This window comes from Diospyros lotus, chromosome 1, assembly GCF_014633365.1.
Source record: "Diospyros lotus cultivar Yz01 chromosome 1, ASM1463336v1, whole genome shotgun sequence".
Taxonomy (NCBI): Eukaryota; Viridiplantae; Streptophyta; class Magnoliopsida; order Ericales; family Ebenaceae; genus Diospyros; species Diospyros lotus.
Window position 1 is genome coordinate 19,588,282 of NC_068338.1, and position 23,419 is coordinate 19,611,700.

A 23,419-nucleotide genomic window follows, 5' to 3' on the forward strand; every position below is an offset into this window, starting at 1 on the left:
TTCCCCCCCCCCCCAGGTAATCATGAATGAGGAGATCGGGACGTGGACGTGGAGGGTGGTGGCTCTTGGAAAAAATAAAGAATTTCCAATAATTGAATCTTGTTTCTCTCTTTTTGTTTCAGAAAGATTTTCAATATTAAACTCTTATGATATATGTATGCTATTGCTACATCGTATGTCCTTAAAGCTTATATAAGTTTATGAAAAGGCCGAGTCTCAATTTAAGGCTGGATTTCTCAATATGGATGCTATTGTTACAAAGCATATTTGCTAAGTTTTCTTTCTTATATTGAACCCATGTTTTCAATATTTAACGTTATATTTACGCAAAACATGCTCTGAATTCTATTATGTTTGAAACATTACTTAAGGTTACAGAAGTATCGTGTCTCAAGTTTCTTGTCTGCGCTAAACCTTGAATTTCATATGAATATTATTATTAAGCATGTTTTAAGTCACAGGTGTCCCAAAGTGGTATCAGAGCAAGGTTTGCTTTCCTGTAGACTCAATTTTTTTTTTTTTAAGAAAATTTTGATTTTTTTTTTTAAAAAAAAAGGTGACTTGCAAAGGAAATTCTTTCAAAGTAAATTGAATATCCACCACGTCCCGTTCAAGCTTTTGATCTCCGAGTAAGTTATAAGAATTGCTATGCTTATTCTTTATGGATACCATGCTCATGCAAGCCATATCCTCCTTAACTATGCAGTTATTCTCTCAAGCTATGTTTATGAGCATATGTTGTTATATGTATGCACACGTATGAAGCTCATGTTGGAATAAGTATGTGAGAGATATGATTCTTATTTGCCATTAATTAGTTTGCGATTCTTCCGCTAGTGATATTGCTTCAAACCAAGAGTTCATGATTATAGCGGAAATACTTGTTTAGGAAGGGCTTATTAGAATGAAAGCAATTAGGAATCAAATCCATCAAGAAGAGCTTGCATAATGAACCGTAATTAAATATGAATATATTGTTGAGTTTATTGATATGTGTGATCGCACTAAGGGCTTTGTCACAAAGACCTAAACTGTCTAAGGTGAGCTTGGGACTTAAGTGGTCCACGTGACCCCCCTCCTTACCTGGAAGCTCTTTAGTTGCGTGTTATACATATTGGTAGACAAAATGATGGACTAATGAATCATAGTAATTCGCAAAAAATCTCCCTAGTTAGAGGATTTCTAGAAGGTTTGGAAAATGATCTCAAGAAAACAGAGTTTTTTTTTAGAGATAAGCTTAAACGGGGGCAATTTGGAGGTACTTATGAGGATATGGGTAGAGGCTAAGAAGAACTAGGGAATCAGGTATGGGCATCTGATTGTGGAATTAAGGATAATAAGTGTTTCAAAGACAAGGATTCCTTAAGACTTAATGGCGTGAAATTGAGCTATAACATAAGTCGTGATAAGCCTAAGACACAGCTACGGAGGGATTAGTGAAACATCCCTATGTTAGGGGATTAGCCAAGTATGGTTGAAAAAATAAAATTACCCCTCAAGTTGAAGTAATGAGATAAGGCTTATGCATTCAAGATGAACGAAATATTATCCTTAGGACTCGACTAACCTGAGAAGTGAGATAGAGAGCTAAAGGTAGGAATTAACTCCTAACTTGAGGAGATGATTATATCTAAGACTTGAAGTGAGCGTAGTCGATCAGTTTAAGAATAAAAACAAGGTCTAGAGCACAAGCATGAGTATGAAATGGAAAAATCCCTAGCTGGTTGAGTTGGAATCTAAAAGAGCCCGGATTTCAAATGAATGGGTTAAGGATATAAGTAAAAGGACTATAGGCTAAGCTATCATTCATGGAGTAATGGACAGATCAGACCTTTGTCGTGATACTTAAGGTTGAGTAAGACATCTAAGGTCACAAGATTTTTGTTGGGTAATAATGATGTCGCATAATGAGGAGACCAAAAGTGTAAGGTGATATGATGGTCACCCTAGTACCAAAATGATCAGACATTTGGTGTCTAAGAATAAACTTGGTGGATACAAGTAATTAGGTCAAAGTACCAGTAGTGGCAATGACAAGAACACAAGGCACCCACAACTATGATGGTTGAGGACCACAAAGTCATATCTCCTCAATCCAGCTATGTGTGCTTCTCCTTGTTTTAAATGCTCCATGCCCCCAGTCCGATGGTGTGGTTGCATTCGAGCATAGGAAAGTTCCTTGAATGCACATCGTTGTTAGGGTGATCTACTGAAAATTCTAGTACTGTAGAGTGCACCTGATGGGGGCCTTTTGTGGCTCCTGTCTTGGTACGAGAGCTCCTTCTGGCGGGGTCAGGCGGGTTCGGCCAATCGGCTAATCTTGTCCCTCTCAGCAGCTTGTGTTAAGATTGGATTTTTCTCGCGTTTCCCACAGACGGAGACAAATTGTTATTGTCAAAATACAACAATTAAAATTTATGATGTGGGGTTTACTCGAGCTCGATGTTTGGTGAAGTTAGGTTACCGCAAGAGAGATCGCCTCAAAAGAGTTTGCCGTTAGGATTCTCGCCGCAAGGATTTCGCCACTAGCTCTTTCGCCACAAGGTTCTTGCCACAAGACTTCGCCACTAGCTCTTGCCACAAGGTTCTACCGCAAGGCTTCACTACTAACTCTCACCACAAGATTTTGCCACAAGGTTTCGCCACTAGCTCTTCCCATAAGGTTTTGCCTTTGCTGCTAGGTCTCGTCGTAAGCTTTTGCCTTTACCACGAGGTCTCGCTGTAAGGTTTTTCCTTCGTCGCTAGGTTCGTCGTGAGCTTTTGCCTTCACAGCTAGGTTCGCAACAAAGATTTGACCCTGTTGATGCTCAGAAAATGAGTTAGAAGGCTCGCGGGAATCTTCCTCCACGAAGACCCTCAGATGCCAAAGTTAGTCTTGAATCCCAATGTCTATTCAAGAAAACAATAAAGATGCATTTTAAATGTCTAAATTTTACTGAAGTTGGAAGTCCTCTTCATTATCTTGTAGCTGGGTATTTATAGGGAACGACTCTCAAGGATGGTTGGCATTGACACGTGTTAATTACTGAATGAGTCAAATTTAACAAAAATAAGGGAAAATTGCCACGAAGCCGTTGCGAGCTAGCCACGGCTGCAGTGAGCTGGGCCTCGAGGCCAGCACATGCCTCGCGGCCAACCTAGATACTTCCATGAGCTAGGTCTCGAGGCCAGTCCAGGCTCTGCCGCGAGGCAGCGCGTGGGAAGGCTGTTGCTAATCGAGCCTCGCGGCTAGCCCATACCTCCCAGCAGGCTGCTACGAGGTTTCCGTGAGGCATGGCCTCGCAGCCAATCTGGTTGTAGCCGCGAGGCAGCTCGCGACTAACCCATGCCTCGCGGCAGGCTGCTGCAAGGCCGACCCTCGCAGCCACCACTTTGCACCAAGGCTAGTTGTTGCAGCTATTTTCCAGCCACGCCTTCATATTTTTTTTTCTTTTTTAAAAATTCCTCATTTTTCTCAACCTATTTTTCATGGCACTATAGTATTGGATGTTGTTCTCTTGAATCGTCACATCTATCGTAGTACTCACCACCATGGTCAGACTTGATGCTTTTAATCCTTTTGTTAAGTTGATTCTCAACCTCAGCCTTAAAAGCTTTGAACATATCCAATGACTGAGATTTCTCATGAATGAGATAAAGGTACCCATAACATGAGTGATCGTCTATGAATGATATAAAATATTGTTGACCACTCCAAGAAGTTGTAGGGAATGGTCCACAAATATCTATATGAATCAATTCCAAGATATCTAAAGTTTTGTTGGCGTATCTCTTAGTTTTGGTCTATTTAATTTCCCTTGATGCAATTAATGTAGACATCAAAATCTATAAAGTCAAAGGAATCTAAAATGCCATTAGACACAAGTCTTCCAATTCTAGCTTTTGAGATATGACCTAATCGCTTGTGGCATAATGACGCTGAATTTTCTTTGTTTAATTTGCGTTTAGTACCACGTGATTCCACATGCAAGATTTCATTATACGACACAATAGTATCAAGCAAATATAGGTTATCATATGCACATAATGAACTAGTACCAATAACATTTAAATTTAATGAAAGATTAAATTGATTGTTTCCAAATGAACAATAATATCCAGATTTGTCCAATAAAGAAACAGAAACCAAATTCTGTCTAAAAGACAGTATAACAAAAGTGTCTTTCAAATCCAAATAATAACCAGTTCCTAACAATAACCTAGAAGTGTATATTACATCAATTTCCACAATTTGTCATCACCCACAAAGATATATCTTTCACCATCATTTGACTTTCGGTAGCTCAAACAACTGTGCATAGAAACACTTATGTGAGTAGTAGCACCAGAATCTAACCACTTAGTGTTTCTAGGTACTGAAGCTAAATTAACCTTAGAACAGACCAAAATAAGAATTGTACCTTTCTTTGCACGCTAAGCGTGATATTTGGCACAGTCTTCTTCACATATCCAGTCTTATTGCAAAAGAAACAACCCCTACTATCTCGTTGTTGTTTCTTTTGTGTTGGACCCTTACGAGCAGATTCATATCCTTTCTTTCTTTTCTTACCCTTATCTTTAGAGGTGTTTTTTAAGTGAGCACTTTCAGTTCTATCTTGCTTCAACTTGTCTTCCTCTTGCACATAATACGAAATGAGCTCATTTAGAGACCATTTCTCTTTTTGGCAGTTATAACTAACCTTAAATTGATTGAATTGTGTTATAAGTGACATTAATGCCAAATGTACGGGCAAGTCATTAGACAGCTCAAGCTTTAGTCCCTTAAGTTTTGAAGCAATGTGAGACATCTCCATGATGTACTCCTTTATGTTCCCCTTGCCTTTATATTTTATTGAAATCAAGCTTTGCAAAAGTGTGCTTGTTTTAGCCTTATCATTTTTTACAAAACGTTTCTCAATTTCAGCAAGTAATTCCTTAGCATTAGTTTTCCCTTCGGATACTGTGCCCCTAAAGGCTTTCGAAATACCGCACTTAATGATCGTAAGAATCCTGCGATTTGAGCGATCGCACTTTTCAAAGTTTCCCCTATCATAAGGTGAACTTTTATCTGTAAGAGGAGCGGATTGCTCAATCCTGAGGGCAAGGTGTAGATTCATGCAGCCAAGAACAATCAATACGTTCTCTTTCCAATCCTTGAAGTTTGTACCATTCGGGATGGTAATTGAATTTATGTTGGTAGATATTATAGTAGTAGACATATTATGTAATACCCGAGAATAATTTGAGGATAAAAATGATATTTGATAAAGGGCATAAATGGAATTATGGGGAAAATAAGACTATAGGGCACACTAACACAGCTTTGGACGACCGAATTAGTCAGAGGGAGTACCTCGGACCCTAGATAATTAATAAAAATGGTATAGTATCATCGAGTAGAATAAATTATGATTTTTGGTGATGAAAGAAATGAGATTGGGAACAGTTTTCGGTACAGCAAAAATACAACTGCCAATTAGGTTGTATTACCGAATTGTTATAGACGATGTCCGAAAAATCAATGGAGTGTGTCTAGGACTAATATTTGATGTATAGAACAACCCTTAAGTGGTTTCGGGTTGATTCGAGTGGATTTGAGCTCAAAACAATCAATCGGGCGTAAGTGCAATTTTCTAAATTTGCCCGAGGGAGGTCAAAACGGTAAATTTTCAGAAATTTCAAGGGAGAAATGAGAAGTTATAATCTTGAGGGTCTTAGTGATGGTGCTAGAGAGATCAGGGGCTTGAGGGTAAGGGCCAAAATGCAAAAAAGAAATTTCAAAGGGCTAAAGTGCAATTTTCAGAAAGTTGTACAAGCATGGTCGATTTGGCCATAGATTTGGCCGGAAAATCCGGCCATTTGATAGCTCAGGACCATCAGGGAGTGGCCTAGGGTGGTCTAGGAGGCGTGGGGAAGAAGTTTTAGCCGGAAATTGGCCACGTGGGGGTCGAATTTTGGCTATAAATAGCCAAGGGTTTCGGCCGAATTTGAATCATCAAATCGCTCAAGTTTGAGAGCGAATCGAGGGAAACCAATAAGAGGCTTTTGATACTTGAGGGAAGAGGATCATTTCTGGGGATTTTGGGAATTTTTGGAGTGGTATAGGGGTGGTTTTGCATTTGGCTGTATATATATATATATGTATATATATCGAGTGAAGGTGAAATCGGGTTGTAGAGTGATCGATTGAGCGATCTAATAAGAGGATTTTGGTCGCAAGGCGATGGTAATTGATCTGGAAAGTTTCGTGTCAATCGGAGTTCAAATCGAAGGTTAATTTGGCTCGCCGGAAAGCGCAAAGCTTCGCCCGAGTCGGACTGTAAATCGTCAAATCGGGCAGCTTTCAGTAAGTTTTTCGACCATGTGAAGGTTTCATTGTGATCGACTTGAAGAGGGCTTCAAGATGGTGTCTTCAGATCAGCCATCGGAGAAGGTCGCCGGTTGCCGTCGCCGGAGAAGATGATCGGAGGTATTTTTTGTATTTTTTAAATACTGAAAATATAGGAAATTCGAGAAAAAATAGAAATAAAGGAAATAAAATTCTGGAAAAATATCCATAAATTCAAGAAAAATGAATAGTTTATTTTGATGAATTTTATCTTGTAAATTTCTTGAGGAAATAATTATTTTTTATTTTTGAAAGGAAATGTAAATAGAAAATAAATAGGAGGAATTTTTAGAAAATTCTGAAAAAATTCCAGAAGGATAAGGAATTTATTTTATGAATTTTTGTGATTTTTATTTAAGTATATTCGAATTAAATAAATGAGAAATAAATTTTCTCATGGAAAGGTAATTATGGAAATTTGAGAAAATAGGAGAAAAATCTGGAAAATTTCCAGAAAATTCCAAAAGCTTATAAATATTGTTTTATGAATTTTTGTGGAGAAAAATTTAGAAAAATACTTGAAGAGGTATTTACTTGAAATTATCGAGAGAAAAATAGGAAGAAATTAAAGAAAAATAATGAGAAAATTGGGAAAATAGATATTAATTTCCGTTTGAATGCACATGATGTCTAGGGTATCGCTGAAGCTCGAATTTGAACTAGAGAGCGCCTGGCACGAGAATCGAGATCGATCGGGCACGCATTTCGAGGAATCTTGAATTTAGCCCAAGATGAGTGTTCGCCCCCAACTTTGTTTTGACTTGTGAGTGGTTCTACCCCAAAGGACTTTGAGTGACATGTGAATGGTTTACTGTGAATGTTTATCCCTATGGCTTGGTTTATTAAGGTTGTCCAAACAGTTATTTACACATGCATTGAATTTCGTACGGTAAATTGCATACATTGAGATGTTGATTTTATGCATGTTACGATTTTTCGACATTGGCATATTGTGTTGTCCACGTGGGACGTGGGTTGGTAACCTGTGACGTAGCCCAGAGTGATAGCACTCGGAATGCGTACCTAGGATTAATGCTAGGTGACCTACTTGGGACGGGGCTGAGACGGACTTCACCCTACGGGACCCAAGTGGCGGGGATGAGAGTGGACACCACCCCAGTTGTTGGCTCAAGTGGCGGGGCTGCGAGTGGACACCACCCCAGGTTCCTTTGAGCAATAGCATTAATGACGAGGTGACGTCGATTCCGAGGATAGTGCTGATGTGACACTCTTGGGGCTAGGGTTGCAATGGGTTTTGGAATGCTTTTGAGTAGGAGCGTAAAGCCTAACAATGACAATGGGGTGATTCCCAGGTTCATATGTCGAGGTTGTCCCTCTTAAGCAGGACTGGTTTGCCAATGGGTCGGTGTGGTCGTGTCGCCTTTAGAGAGATTGCATTTTCCCCGGTTAGGGTTAAATGCTGTGTGGGATTCTCTTAGGCTGGTGCATGTCTGGATTTATTGGTTTATGCATATGATTTTGCATATCTGTATGAAAATGTTTTTGAACTCTCACTTAGATGATTCAGCATCTAATTTGGACTATGTCCCTGGAATATTCAAACGTTCCAGGTGAAAGTAGTGGCGCCAAGAGAAAGAATGTCATCGAGATGTAGTTGCTATGTTTAGTTTTCGTAGGTTTTGTCTATGATTACGATGTTCAGAGGTTATGTAATATTTTGATATTTTCATGTGAAACATCGATTTGGTTATTGTAAAGGAATTATCGATTATATATCATTGAGGTTTCGATCTTGCTTCCACTGATGTGATTGTTAATACCTATCTTAGTTTATTTATTATTAAATTTTGATATGCTAAGAAGGTACGATCGGGATTGACGGGAAATGATTATGATGAAGGTATATGTATCGAGAGACTTATGTTGTGTGTTTGATATTGAAAAAAAAAAAATATTCCCGAAATCTCGAAGTAATGCACGTTGTGGGAAAACGGGACATTACATATTAGCGATACAGAGAATAAAATAACCAAATAAAAATCAAGCTCAATTAATATCCATAATTAATAATCAATAAATTCAAATAATGGTAAGTCCCATCTCAAGATACCCAACACAATATTAATATCAAGTCTTTAGACAATAATATTATATTGTAAGTGGTACTCTTGTTGTAGAGATCAAACATTGGCAATAACTTCTATCAAATAATAAGTTCATCTTTGGATTGACTTACTACTCACATGAAAACTTGATAATTGTTACATGTTTACCACCACAAGTGTGTATGCAATTCGGCTAAATATAAACCATTTTTTGGGCTGGTTAATACTTGCATGAATAAACACACACACCCATCTAATTATTCCGAATAAACTAATTTCCACAAGAGAGGTCATTTTAGTGACATGTTGTGTCAACTAGCCTATTTAGGATATTAGACAACCATATAAATAATAATATGATATACTATGTATTTGAATTATATTTGATTCCTTAATTTATTTTTTATTATCATAATTTGAAGAAAAAAGAAAAAACAAATATCTTAACGTGCACTCCACTGTTATTATCAAATTGGATTTGGAAGTGATGGCCACCATGTATACTACATATTATAATATTAATGGATATTTGGAGGCCCAGCAGAATTGAGAAAGAGTTCAAATTGTAGTTACATGTAGGGCCCAATTTAATTGGAGAAAGCTAGGGCTCATGCTATATATATATAGAAAAATGTTATTGGTACATCATGGCTTACATCGTGGACTATACAATGTAGTTAAAATATCTAAAATATCCCTCACCCAAGGTGGTGAGGCGCAAGGGGTATTTTTATCATTTGTGATGCATTGTGTAGTGTAACAGCCCACCTTATCAGGGCGTGTTATGCCTTAGGAAATTTGGGTCTTATTTTTTTTTTTTATTACATCACTCCCGAAATTCCTTATGGCCTATCTAGTGCTTGACGAGATATTTACACTAGAAAATAAATACAAAGCGAAAGCTGAATCGAACGTGGTCATGGCATTAGATAAATAATTGAACTTGGCATTTATTATAAAGTTGTTACATAAGCTTTTGAAAATAAAGTAAAATGTACATAATTTGTGAACTATTCATATTACAATATAACATGGCACATTTACTTGTTTCTTGATGTCTCGCGTCACTACACATGTTCAACCTCTGTATCATCACTGCAAATCCCGACTGGAACGTTGAATGTTTCAGGGGCGAACCCAAGTTAGATGATGAATCATCTAATTAAGGGTACATAATGCTATGTCATGTGTGTATGCAATGTCTTATCTCGTAGATGTCAACTGCACCTCATGCTACCTACCATTTTAGCGACCACCTCTATCGAAACCGGGGTGTATGGGTGCACCCTTGGTAAGGCAGCGGTGCCAGTTCGTACTCCCTACGGCCTCATATGCGTGTGATTAATGATATCAACGTGTATTTATGCATTTCATAGTCATGTCATGGATGCAATCTACGTGATGGGTACATTTCATAACATGTCAATATGATGTAAGTGTTCTCGAAGATATAATCGTACTAAGCTTGAAACGATACACTTACTGTTAAGTTGTCTCGAAAAATGTGTCAACTTCGAAAATCGTGTCGAGCGGCTATTTCTCAATCTTCTTACCCTTAAGGACTCCTAAAACATCAATTTATTTTTAGAATATCATTTTACTATTTTTCATAATTTCTACAATTTTTCTTTTATTTCTAAGCATTATCTCTTCAAAATTACATAATAATTATCTAAACTTTCATATTATTCAATTTATTTTCACTAATATTCCTTAAATAATACTTCTAACATTCTGGAATTTTCTTAGAATTTTTCAAATTAAAATCCTATTTTCCCTTATTTCCATAATAGAAGAACTATTTAAATAAATGGCTAATTTAACATTTTCCAGAATTATTTTTCACAAAACATGACATAAACAAAATTCCAGTTTTAATAATTTTTTTTGCAAAATTTTATTTCTTTTATTTTTATTTTTTCTTTGTTTATTTTATTTTATTTTCTTTTCTTTCTAGTGAGCGCGTGGGAGGCACGCGCATTCTTCCTACTCGCGGGCGCGTGCAGCCACGCGCCCGCCTGGTTCGTCTTCTCCTGCGGCTTTCTCGTTGCCGGCGAACCTCCCGAGCTTCGAAACGAGGCCCTACCCCCCTAAACCCAACCTCTCGAGCCCAAAAATAGCATTAAAACTTTGAAAAATCAACTTGAAATACCTCAAATTTGCGATCGAAGGCGCGGCTCCGGCGAGGCGCGATTTTTCGGCGAGTGCTTGGATCTCCTTCCCTGTTGCTCTGTTGGCCACCAAATGCTCCAGAAATGTTGCCCACGAAGCGAGGACTAAAACCGCACTCTTAAATCTTTCAAACACTCCCCCAATCGACTGATCTATGAAGAAAACTTTCGGATGAATGGGGCTGTCCAAGTACGGCTATTTATAGCTGAAACCCCACCGCAAACGTCCCATCGAGACACCCACGTGTCCGGGAGATCATTTCCGACGGCCATACCTCATTTAATACCCCCCTCTCCCTGATTGTCGATTGCAGGCGCGGCCAGAGCATGGCTGCACGCCTGTTCCGGATTTTCAGCGATATTTTGCTCTCTTTTTTTATATATATACGGATATATACATATATAAATATATATACCTTTATATCATACATATATACAAATTTACATAGCGATATACATACATACATACATACATACATACATACATACATACATACATACGAGATTATATATACAGCAACACCAAAATCCTATTTTAATACAAGATTATGATATACATAAACACTATATAATTTTACACTAAATAAAATAATTTATACTTACCTTAAAATTCTAATAATTTCTTTAGGGTCTTAAAACACAAAATTTTGATTTATTAATCACGATAACTAAGGGTATTATAGTAGCCCAAGGTGTAGCCAAGTGATACCAATAGCATGCTCCATATTTATATATATATATAATATATTAGTGTTGTATCATATTTTTTGATATATGAGAAAATGTGTTTGATAAAAAACCTATCCTAGAATGAAAAATCTTTTTTGAGATTCTCATATTTCGAAATACGCTTTTCATATTTTGAAACATGCATTAATAGTGTTTGGCGCAAATGTTCAAAATGTTTGAAAAATCCAAAGTTCATGCATCATGTTTCGAAACTTAGTTTCCATGTTTCAAAACATCATTCTGCCATATTTCTACGTATGTTTCGAAATGCCTTTTGATAAGGTTTCAATGTTTGTTAAGATTTCATGCTATATTTCAAAACCTGTTTAAAATTTAAGCATATGTTTTGAAACATATATAGTATGTTTTGAAACCTCTATCAATTTTATCAACAGAGCACTCAAAATCTGTGTTGCATATGTTTTGAAATATGTTTTTGAAGTATGTTTCGAAACCTTCATATCATGTTTCAAAACATCTAACTTTGTCAATTGTATATTTAAAAAACCGACATGCTTTTGCTTTTTAATTTTTTTTCATCCAAAAGCTGTTTAAAAGCTTACTTTTGATTTAATTTTCATACTCTGTGGTTTCAATTTCAAAATTTTGAAAGTGGAGAATAAAATAAAATCATGTTAAGCATAAAGCATTGTCTCCTATTCATTATGTCTCTAAGTGCATATCTAGCTATAAAGCCTGGATGTTTCGAAACATGTGATGTATGTTTCGAAACCTTAGTGTAAAAGTGTGTTGTTTTGAAACCAATAAGGTGTGTTTCAAAACCTACTTTAATATCTTGTCTCTAACGGTTATAATTAGCCAAAATTCTATTTCTTGGAATATATATCAATTCTTTGAAGACAAGAAGTTCAACTTACAAGCACATACACGAGAACACACATACAAGAGACACAAGATACATACTCAAGCACTTGTGAACGAAATCTTTTTGTCAAGCTCTCAAAGAAGATCCATTCAATCAATCGTTGATGTGCATTGTGGTGTGAAAAGGAGAAGCAAATTGAAACCGACGTCTCATCCTTCTAAGATCTCCTCACCTCAAACCGAGAAATTTAGATAGCCATTTGGGAAGGTATCTCATTACATTAAATTTGTTGGGCTATAAAAGATAAGTTTTATTTATCTTGTTATTGATTGTAAGGTTTGAGTTTAGCCTTAAAACTCATTGTGGTGTAAGGTTTGAGTTGAGCCATAAAGACTCATCGTGTACAAGGTTTTAGGGTGAATCGTGGTAAAACCCTTGTTGTGGTTGATCACTAGTGAAAGTGATTGTGTTTGAAAATCCTTCAAGTGGTTAAGCTTGAAGGTAGTGGATCAGGCGAGATGTCGAACCACTATAAATCTCGTGTGCACTTGGTTTACTATTTTACTTGCCTATTCTCATTGTTCATTCTTTTTAAAAAAATGTTTTCAAAAGCTAAAGTTTCAAAATAAGCAAAATAGAGAAGAAGGTTTCGAAACATATCATAATAGGTTTCGAAATATACTTAACATAAAAGTTGATCTCGAAACATACTCATTTATATTTTGAAACATACTTAACACAAAGGTTGATTTCGAAACATACTCATTTATATTTCAAAACATACTTAATAGAAAGGTTGATTTCAGAACAAACTCCTTGATATTTTGAAACATAGTGTTCTACAAACAATAGGTCTTTAAACTATCGAAGAAGTTACCTTAATCCTAATTCACCCCTCTTGGGATATATTTTCCATAATTTGGAACTAACAATTAGAAACACAGAGACATTCACGAGAGAAGAGAGACAACAACAGTGGCAACGAAAGAACACTGATGCAGCCCAAGTGTTGCCTGCAGTCACACCAGAAGGAAGGACACTGACGCAATTGCACAAACAATTGCATAAACAAAGGCAGAAAACTGCCTACGCAAATCTAATATAAATGTGTATATATAAATAATTCTTCTTCTTCAAACAAAAATAGTGGTGAATAACACAACCCAATGCCATATCTGTGTAAAATTCATCCCAAAACCTTATGTATACCGTAATTATGAGAAAACATGTATTAGAAGATCAAATAACCTAAAATTTTAGAATTTCTAAAACCTAAAATTAATCCCCAAAATTTTCAAAATTTATAAATTCTCTATGAATAAAGTATGGGAAGGCTCTGATATCACTTGTAGAAATTACTAAAATTTAAAACAATATGCACAGACCACAACTGTATCCAAATATAATGACTCAAACATAGTTTTGGATTCCTATCTTGGTTCAAAGTGAAGATGAAGAATGAGGATAAGGGAAGTATACATGTATCCATTGTTTCAATTAATCAAAACAGGTTATGATCTTCCAATAGATACGTAGTTCCTGACAGTTTTTCTTTGTTTATGGGGATGTAGAGAGAAAGGAAAACCGACATTCAATTAAGAACCATGACCCATTATTTGTAACTGAATTAGGCAGTTAACTACTTTCAATATTTCTAAAATGTCCCCTCATCAATTTAGAAATACAAATTCTTCTCTGCACATTAATTACATAACAACTTAATATCTAATTGCCCAAAAATTAAACTTTATAGATTACTTTTAATCGGCTAAACTTTAAGATAGCATTTCACATCTAAAAATACATTTGTGGCTCCACATGTTGAATCCTTTATTTTCAACACTGTAACATATTCACAAAAATGTTATCAACAAAAATTAAAAAGTCAACATATATTAATGAAAATAACAATAAAAAATGTCAAAATATGCAATTTAAAATTCTTTAAGTCAACTTAAATTAAATTTTAAATAATTTATATATCTTAAATCTTAATTAAGATTAACTAAATATGCAATAACTTAAAAATCATCTTCATCATCAAGATCAGACATTTCTATATTTTCATCATTAGAAGCATCATCTCTAATATCTTCTTCTTCCATATCATCTCTCTCCATCTTCATCAAGTTCAAATTCAATTAGAGCATTTGAGAAAGTGGTGGGGCCTATGAAGAAGAGGAAAAAAAAACAAGATTAGACATTTCTATATTTTCATCATTAGAAGTATCATCTCTAATATCTTCTTCTTTCACATCATCTTTCTCCATCTTCATCAAATTCAAATTCAATTAGAGCATTTGAAGTAGTAGCCTTTTCACTATTTGTCAATTTTACTCATTATCAAATTCAATTAGAGCATTTGAGAAAGTGGTGGGGCCTATGAAGAAGAGGGAAAAAAATCAAGATTAGACATTTCTATATTTTCATCATTAGAAGCATAATCTCTAATATCTTCTTCTTTCACATCATCTCTCTCCATCTTCAATTAGAGCATTTGAAGTAGTAGCCTTTTCACTATTTGTCAATTTTACTCATTATCAAATTCAATTAGAGCATTTGAGAAAGTGGTGGGGCCTATGAAGAAGAGGAAAAAAAAATCAAGATTAGACATTTCTATATTTTCATCATTAGAAGTATCATCTCTAATATCTTCTTCTTTCACATCATCTCTCTCCATCTTCATCAAATTCAAATTCAATTAGAGCATTTGAAGTAGTAGCCTTTTCACTATTTGTCAATTTTACTCGTTATCAAATTCAATTAGAGCATTTGAGAAAGTGGTGGGGCCTATGAAGAAGAGGAAAAAAAATCAAATGGAAGCTCATGGTTGTCCACGGGAAAGGACAAATAATGGCAAGATGGTTTGCATTGTTGGGACTGTTTGCAGATGAAAATTGGGAAGCTCTCAAAAAGTGTGGCCTTAAATTCATGCTGATTGAACTATTAGATTTTTATCCTGGAAATTCCAAAGGTCATATTCATTCCCACTATATTTTAGCAATATTATCTGTTCTATTTGAACCACTTATGTAAGTTCTCCTCAGAAAACATGGGTTTCCATCAGAACATGATATTCTGTTTTCATGTCATTGACCTTTTTGAAATTCTTTTCTTGATTGTTATATAATTTGTCTATTGTAGGTCAACGTTCCAAAGACCAAGAAGACCTACTGCAAATCCAAGTAGTGTCGGAAGGGGAAGGATAGTTTGGCTGCCCAAGGAAAACGCCGTTATGATCGAAAACAGTCCGGATATGGTGGGCAGACAAATCCAGTTTTCCACAAAAAGGTGAGAGCTCATTTTGGATGCTTTGTATTATTTCACACATTTCTGGGGATGCTATTTGGGTCTACTAATTCTTTGGCCATGGATATAGAATTTGTTTTTAAAATCAATATGGCTGATTGATAATTAACTTGATTTGGCTGAGACAAGCTAAGACCACCAAGAAGATTGTGCTAAGGCTGCAGTGCCAAGGGTGCAAACATGTGTCACAGCACCCAATCAAGGTTAACTTCTTTAACTTGGAGTTACTCATGAAAATCAGCTTCCTTTGTGCCGATTGCTTTTGATTTCCTTCTGATTTGTTTCTGCAGAGGTGCAAACATTTTGAGATTGGTGGAGATAAGAAGGGAGAGGGCACTTCTCTATTAATTTTGAGATGCGGCATCTCTGTTGATCATTCAATTGGAATGGATGTCTCTGTTTTAGTCAATTGTTTTATAGATTGAAGTTGTTTTGGCAAGATGATAGAATGTTCTCTCACCTGGCAATTTATAATTCCAAGTTTTTGCTTTTGGTTCGAATTCTCGCTTAAGGATCGGTTAAGTAGGATATCTAGCCTAATATTTTGCCATATTATTTCTTGTGCTTGGATTTTATTGGCACCTAACTTTGGTTGTTTAATTGTAGGATGGAATAGTAAAATAGATGACCTAACGTTATGTTATTTTGGGATGACTGTCTTTGTGCGGCCTTCGATATTTGTGTTTTCGATTATTTTAGAGAAGATAAATCGCAAGTTGGGTCTTTGGTATTTGCGCGAGAATCGAACTTGCAACTCATCAGATTGATATTTACATATATATTGCTTATCCGATCGCTCGACTTATATCTTGGAGATTATGATACCTTAAACTATATGAAGTTAATATCAACATGATTTATTAATGCATACATCATTATTCGAGAATTTTGTAGAGCAAAAGCAAAAAACTATATAATTGTGGCCCTTTAAAAATTGGATTAGTTATGAAAAAATGTTGAACTTTAATGGTTTTTGTAGTTTTAGACTAATTTTTTAATTTATTTTAACTATAATGTCTGTCTTAATTTTTTTTATTTTAATAGCAGAATATTGTCCTCTTACCTTTATCAACAATTTTCCTATTGTCACTAATCATTTGATAAACATTTGTAAATGAGTTTTTTTTTTGTTTTTTGGACTACACCTCATTACTGGAGTCTTTAACCACTCGGCCTCTAGAGCTATACTAAGGAGGTAAATCGAGGGATGTGCCCGAGTGAACAGGGTGGTATGTCTTGACATCACTAATGTCACTTCCAAGATTCTCCCAAAAAAAGAAGCATTTTGTTTCCTCCAAGAATCGAAACCATACTGGGAGCTTCCAGACAAACTTTCAGCCTACCCCTTTGCCACTCAGCTATGCCCCTGGGGGCTATAAATGGGTTTTTTGAATTTGTTCAAAGATTGAGTAAAAGGCATTTGACTAATTGTACCGTCATCTTTTCGCTTGTCACCTTATTTTTTGACATTTTATTTCAATTTTGTCATTGTTTAATGGTAATTATTGAAAAAATTGCAAGAAAAAAAAAAACTTTTATCATTGGTTCAAATTAAGACTGAATTCTTAATTATTTAGGTAGAAGGTAAGGTTATATCAAGGTAATATTAAAATATTTTTTTAATTAAAATATAGAATGGTTAATATAAAATTAAGATGTATTTTAAAATTTTTATCAAATTCTTTATTAAATTTTTTGGAATATATTAGAGGATATTTGCGTTGTTTTTTTTTATCTATAAGGTTTAAGATGAATTTATCTGAAGAGAGCAAGATAAATTTATCTGAAAAGTTCAAAATAAAGAATTACGTGATATCTTTTCTAAGGGTCGTCAGATAAATTTAAGAAATATAATGGAAAGTACTTTTATTTGAAATATTTTTCATATCTCATTTATTTCGATCTATATTTTAGTTAACAAACACTACCTTAATAGTATAATAGTAGTATTTAACTTTAATTTTGTTTGAATTTTGAATCCTCAATTATATATTAGAAAGAAAATATTAAATACTAATGTGACCGACTAAGTTAAACTAAGAAAAACATATGAAGAAAGGCTTAGATATATAATATGGACCGCAAATACACAATTTTGTTATGTTGTTAGCATTAAACAATCAGGGTCGACTCTGGGCATAGGCTGTCTAGGGAGCTGCCCAGGGCCCATGCCCATTTCAAGCGACTTAGGGGGCATACCTATTTCAAATTTTAAAATTTAAATTAATTAAAAAATAAAATTAATTAAAAACAATAAATTTAAAAATTGAAGAGATGTTAGGAGACCTATGCTAATTTCAAGCCATTATAAAATTTTAATTAATCTCAATCTCCCGTCTTCTTTTTATCAATAATTAATTCCATGAGTATCACTACAATTTTTAATTTATCTTAATCTCTCACATTCCTTTATTAATAATCAATCTCATTCCCATGTGACACTTATCCCCTTACAATTATTCTATGTATTTTTATTTAATTTCAATCTCCCCATTGTATGATTGTATCACAACTATTTATATGCGTCTGGCAATGGTCGCGACTCCACCGTCTTTCTCAATTCCTCTCCTTCTCAATTTTTTTATCTATCTATTATGACTGACATTTGCCATCAGTCTGAGCAGGCGTAAGTCCTAAATCTAACCGATTTCACAACTACACTTTTTCTTCAATGATTTCATTTTTGTACTCATTATCCCGTTGTGTAACTTATCAGTTATATTTTTTAATTTTTTTATTAGTCCTTAAAAATTATCAATTAATTTTGTGTATATATTTTAATATTTGTGATCCCTCTATTATTAGTGAATCTATACAAATAAATTAGCGATGGTGTTTATTGAAAAATATATGTTGGAACAAATTCATTATAATAATTTAATTATTAATTTTTTATTTAAAAATATTTAAAAAAATAAATTTAAAGTAAAATATTATAAATTTTATATAATAAAATTTTTATATTCTTGTTAATTTTATTTTTTAAATATAATCATAGACGGCACAATAAAAAATTTTGCTAGGGCCTCTAAAAGCTTAAGGTCGCCCGGCAAACAATTATCCATTATCAATTATTAGAGAAACAGGGTGTGTGGGTCCACACACCCCGGCCCTGCAAACAATTATCAATTATTAGACAAACAGGGTGTGTGGACCCACACACCCAACCCTTCCATATTGTCGTTTCTAAGAATTGAATACAATTCATCACGTGGAAATTGTCAATTGGAACAGCAGTCGACCGTACAGGACACGGTCTGATGGGACGGGCCATGAGAATGCATGTGGTCTTTTCTAAGAATTGAATAGAATCCATCACATGAAAACTGACGATGGGTGTTGCATCATTTGTGATTCATATTATATATTTTAGTTTATAAGATAATCAATTTGGTCTATTAAGTAATTATTTGTTAAGATGAGTAAAAGAAAATTATATTAATATAAGGTTGTAATAATTTTAGAGTAAGATATAATATTGTAAAGATAAGATTGAAAAGTAATATAATATTTTTATTATGTTAGAAAATTAAATCGACAACAAAGTATAATCAAACCAATTAATCGTACAAGAATGAATTTAAATTAAAAAATTTAAATAAAAAAAATTACAGGCATAAAAAACAAAATATTACTAACCAAATATTGGTAATACAAAAGTGATATAATTGCTACTAATTTTAAAACATTGGGCACTTTTTTATAGACTTAAAATCATTTATCTGTACACAAAAAATCATATATTGATCAAAAGATAATTCATGAAGATATTCCTTCAGATGAGATAAATTTTACTTAAAATCGAATTTGACAACATTATAATCACAATTAAATTTAAAGTTATAATCACTGTCAAATTAGGAGTTCCAATCTCAATCAAATTTGAATTCTGGGTCACAATTGTAACAAGCTCCACCTTGACACGAAATTCAAATATGAAATTATCTAAAATTCTTTCTTCTAACAAAATCATAGAGAATTAGTCTCCTGATAAATATCAACAAAAACTGCACCACAGGAAATACCATCCAAATCCACACAAAGTTTACTGCAATAGATATCTTTAGCCACTGTTAAAGTATAGCCAGAGATCAGCCTCAACATATTTTTATTGATCTTAATAACTTTGCATTTATCAATATAAATCTCTCTTGATAACTCCACCTTCATCTAAATTCATATGTACAAAATTACATGCATCTTAACCTGCAATAGTGATAATTAAGATATTCTGATTCAATAATGGAATATCATACTTCAAGGTAGCTAATACAAAGATCAAACAACCCCAAATAATGTCAAATGATCGATAAACAAAATCCCAATAGAAAATAAACCAGAATACTGGATTTGGGAAACAAATTTGGGCAAAAACATATTTGAATCTGGGTTAGCAGTGTAATACCCTAGGACACCGTAAATAAAAATCATAATTTTAAGCCCTAGAGAATTATTAAAATTTTAGTGGGTATGTATAAATTTAGTAGTTAAATTTATTTATGTTATAATTAAATGAGATAAGGTATATAGTAAAAATATCATAATTTTGTGTTGAAATTGGGATTTTGTATTACTGTATGTATATTTATATATAGACTCGTATGTAAGTATGTATATCATTTATGTATGTATATATATGTATATGTATTAAAAAAAAAGAAGCAAAAAATCGCTAAAAATTTGGAGCTGGCGCGCGGCCATGCTCTGGCCACGCTTGCAACAAGCAAACCGGGGAGAGGGAGGGCATTAATGCCCCAAGGACGATGGGAATGGCCTCTAGGACGCGTGGCGCCCTTGATTAGATGTTTCACGGCGGAGCTTCGGCTATAAATAGCCGCATTCGAGGAGCCTCATTCATCCAAAAATTTTATTGCTTAGATCGGGAATTTGGGACAGTGTTTGGAGGATTTGAGAGTGGGGTTTTGATCCTTGCAACGTGGCCGAGCTTTCTGGAGCGTTTGGTGGCCAACGGAGCAGCGAGGAGGGAGAATCGAGCACTCAACGGAAAATCGCGAGTCACCGCAGCTGAGGCTTTAAAAGCAAAATCGAGATATTTTTGCTATGTTTTTTGCAAATCTTAGGCTATAAGGTTCGGGAGGTCAATATTGAGGGGAAGGGAAGCTTCCTTTGAAGCTTTGGTGCCCGGTAGGGTCACCGACGGTGTTTTGGCCGCCGGAGAAGACAACCTGAGGAGGGGTCGGGCGCGTGGTCACACGCACCAGCAAGTGGGGTGAAGGCACGTGGTCTGCACGGGCCGGCCAAAAAGAAAAAAAAAAAGAGAAAAAAGAAAAGAAAAAAAAATAAAATAAAATAAAGAAAAAGAAAAAGAAATAGATAAAATTTTGTAAAAATTTCTATTAAATCTGGAATTTTGTTTATGTCTTATTTTGTGAAAAATATTCTGAAAAATGCTAAATTAATTATTTATTTAAATAGTTTTGCTATTATGGAAATAAGGAAAAATAGGAATTTAATTTAAAAAATTCCAAAAAAATTTCAGAAGGCTATAAATATTAATTAAAGAATATTAGTAAAGAGAAAATGGATTATATGAAAGTCTAGATAAACTTTATGTCAATATTCTTAGACTTAGATGAGCTCCTATTGTTATTGGAATGCAAAACTGTTGAGTTATTGTCACAATATAACTTAAGCGATCTTTCTATACCATCCAAAATGTGCAACCTAGTGATAAAATTCTACAGTCATATTCCATGGTTGGATGCCTCATAATGTGCCACAAATTCTGCTGCGATGGTGGAAAATGCTATGAGCGTTTGCTTGGCACTCCTCTAAGAAATAGCTAATCTAGCTAGCAGATAAATGTAGCTTGAAATAGATCTCCTACTGTCTTGGCATTCTGCATAATTGGAGTCAGAATACCCTATGATCTCCAACTTTGATCTCCTATATGTGAGCATGTAATCTTTTATTCTCTATAAGTACCTCATAACCTATTTAGTTGCTCGCCAATGATCCATCACAGGGTTGTTTAAATATCTACCTAGCATTCCAACAATGAATTCTATGTTCGGACGTGTCCATCAAAGAGCCACAAGGCAAGTTGAGAAATGGCTCCCAAGTCTATTCCAAACTTCTCTATCAAACTGAGGTTATTTATTCTATTTGGATTTCTTTGCCTTGTATTGTTGATCGTATTTGTTGTTTTATTTGTGTCTAAGTGTGGACAAGTGTTGTATATATTTAAACTTCTTGTGGATTGTATTGGTTTCCTAGAACCTTTGAAAATCTAGATATGTATTAGTTTTCAAGGTGAACTAATGTGAAAACCTTAGTGTTGTTGGATTTAGTGGAACCCCAATGGTGATTAGATTTTAGGAGAGTGTATTAGGTGTGTGTGAAAATACTAAACCACTATAACTTTTCATTGCCTTATTTTTATTCGTTCTTGCTATATCTTGTGGCATATATAATCAAAATCTCAAACATCACTTATACATATTTAAGAAAGTATATTTTATATAAAATCATTCTTCAAGAATTTTCTATTAAATTGATAAAAAGTTTAATCATTCAATTCATCCCCTTCTTGGGTGGCCATTTCCAAAGGGATCAACATGGACAACAACTCAAACACCTTGCTTCCATACCTGTTTAACATACCCTCTTCCATCCAATATTAAACCCATTACCAATTCCATATCTTTGGGCACATTACTTAAATTGTTGGGCATTATCTAAAGGCATATATACTAGTTTAGAATGTAAGAGTAGTGTGGTCACATTGTGAGTTGTAAACCAAACATATTTTCTTCTTTTTCTTTGTGCGCAACTAATCATTTTCATCACTACTGTATGGAGTGTTAAAACCATCGTTATCAAACTTTATATATTCACTGACATGTCTATCATCATTCTCGAATTTAGAATCTAAACTGTTATGTGCACCACTATTATTTATCCTTGCAGGAACATCTCAGGCTAGCCCTTGACCATTGTCAACAATGGTAGATTTAAAAGCACACTTATTTTTCTTGTAATTACATATTCCTCATCATTTGTCTCATATCCTCAACAAAGCTCTCATCACTTTCAAACTCATCCACATCGATTGTATCAAGATTGAAATCCTCATCCTCTTCATTGTCTTTATCACATATGTCTTGAGCATTAGGTGCATCCTATATTACTACCTCAATTGGTGCTTCATAATTAAGACCTACCTTAGAATCTGCATCTACCTCATCAACATGAACATCATATGCTCCATGGTTCACATCTACCTCCCCTACCCCATCATCACGTAACTCATTTCTTCCCTTATTCACACTGACCTCATGTATATCCACATGTGTCGTATATAGTCTATGGTCCACATCCTTTTCCACTTGACTAGCCTTCTTTACATTGAACGTAAATCTTTAGAAAACCAAACTTTGCTCCCTCTTTCCACATCCTAAACACTTCATCATCAGTAAAAACTAAAGTTTGATAATCCCAGTCTCACCTAGGTTTGTAGTATATACACTAACTTAGATAATTCACTATAACCTTCCTCTTTACACTTAGCCACAATATCCTTATAAGACATTTCAATACAATTCTTCCACCCACCTAATACATAAGTATCACCAACATATGTATGCAGTGGACCTTCAGTGAATTTACCATTAACCCATACTTCCATAACGCAACTATTAACAAATAAAAAAAAAAACCTAATTAGATCCTAATTAAATTTAATGTAATTTAACCTTAATGAAACCATAATTAAACAATCCCCCAATTTCAAGACCCTAATTACTGCTCCCCTAACTTTAAAACTCTAATACATATTAGTGAAAACATACAAAAGTAATAGGAAAGCATAACTAGATTTCTTTCAGAACAATATTTATTGTTTCAATAAAGATTGGATGATGCTTTGAATCAAAGAAGAATGATCAATAATATCAAAGTATATTGTCTACTGCTTCGACTAAAAAATTCA

At 34.5% G+C, this 23,419-nt stretch overlaps 1 protein-coding gene and 1 long non-coding RNA gene across 6 annotated transcripts in view; both read left to right on the plus strand.

Moving 5' to 3' along the window:
* Nucleotides 1–23,419, plus strand: part of LOC127811391 (cucumisin-like) — a 127,011-nt gene that overhangs the window by 90,478 nt on the left and 13,114 nt on the right. The gene's annotated exons all lie outside the window — the stretch shown is intronic.
* LOC127811447 (uncharacterized) lies at nt 15,072–16,083 on the plus strand. Its single transcript, XR_008025688.1, has 3 exons — nt 15,072–15,450; nt 15,603–15,671; nt 15,759–16,083. It is a non-coding gene; the product is annotated as an uncharacterized LOC127811447 (long non-coding RNA).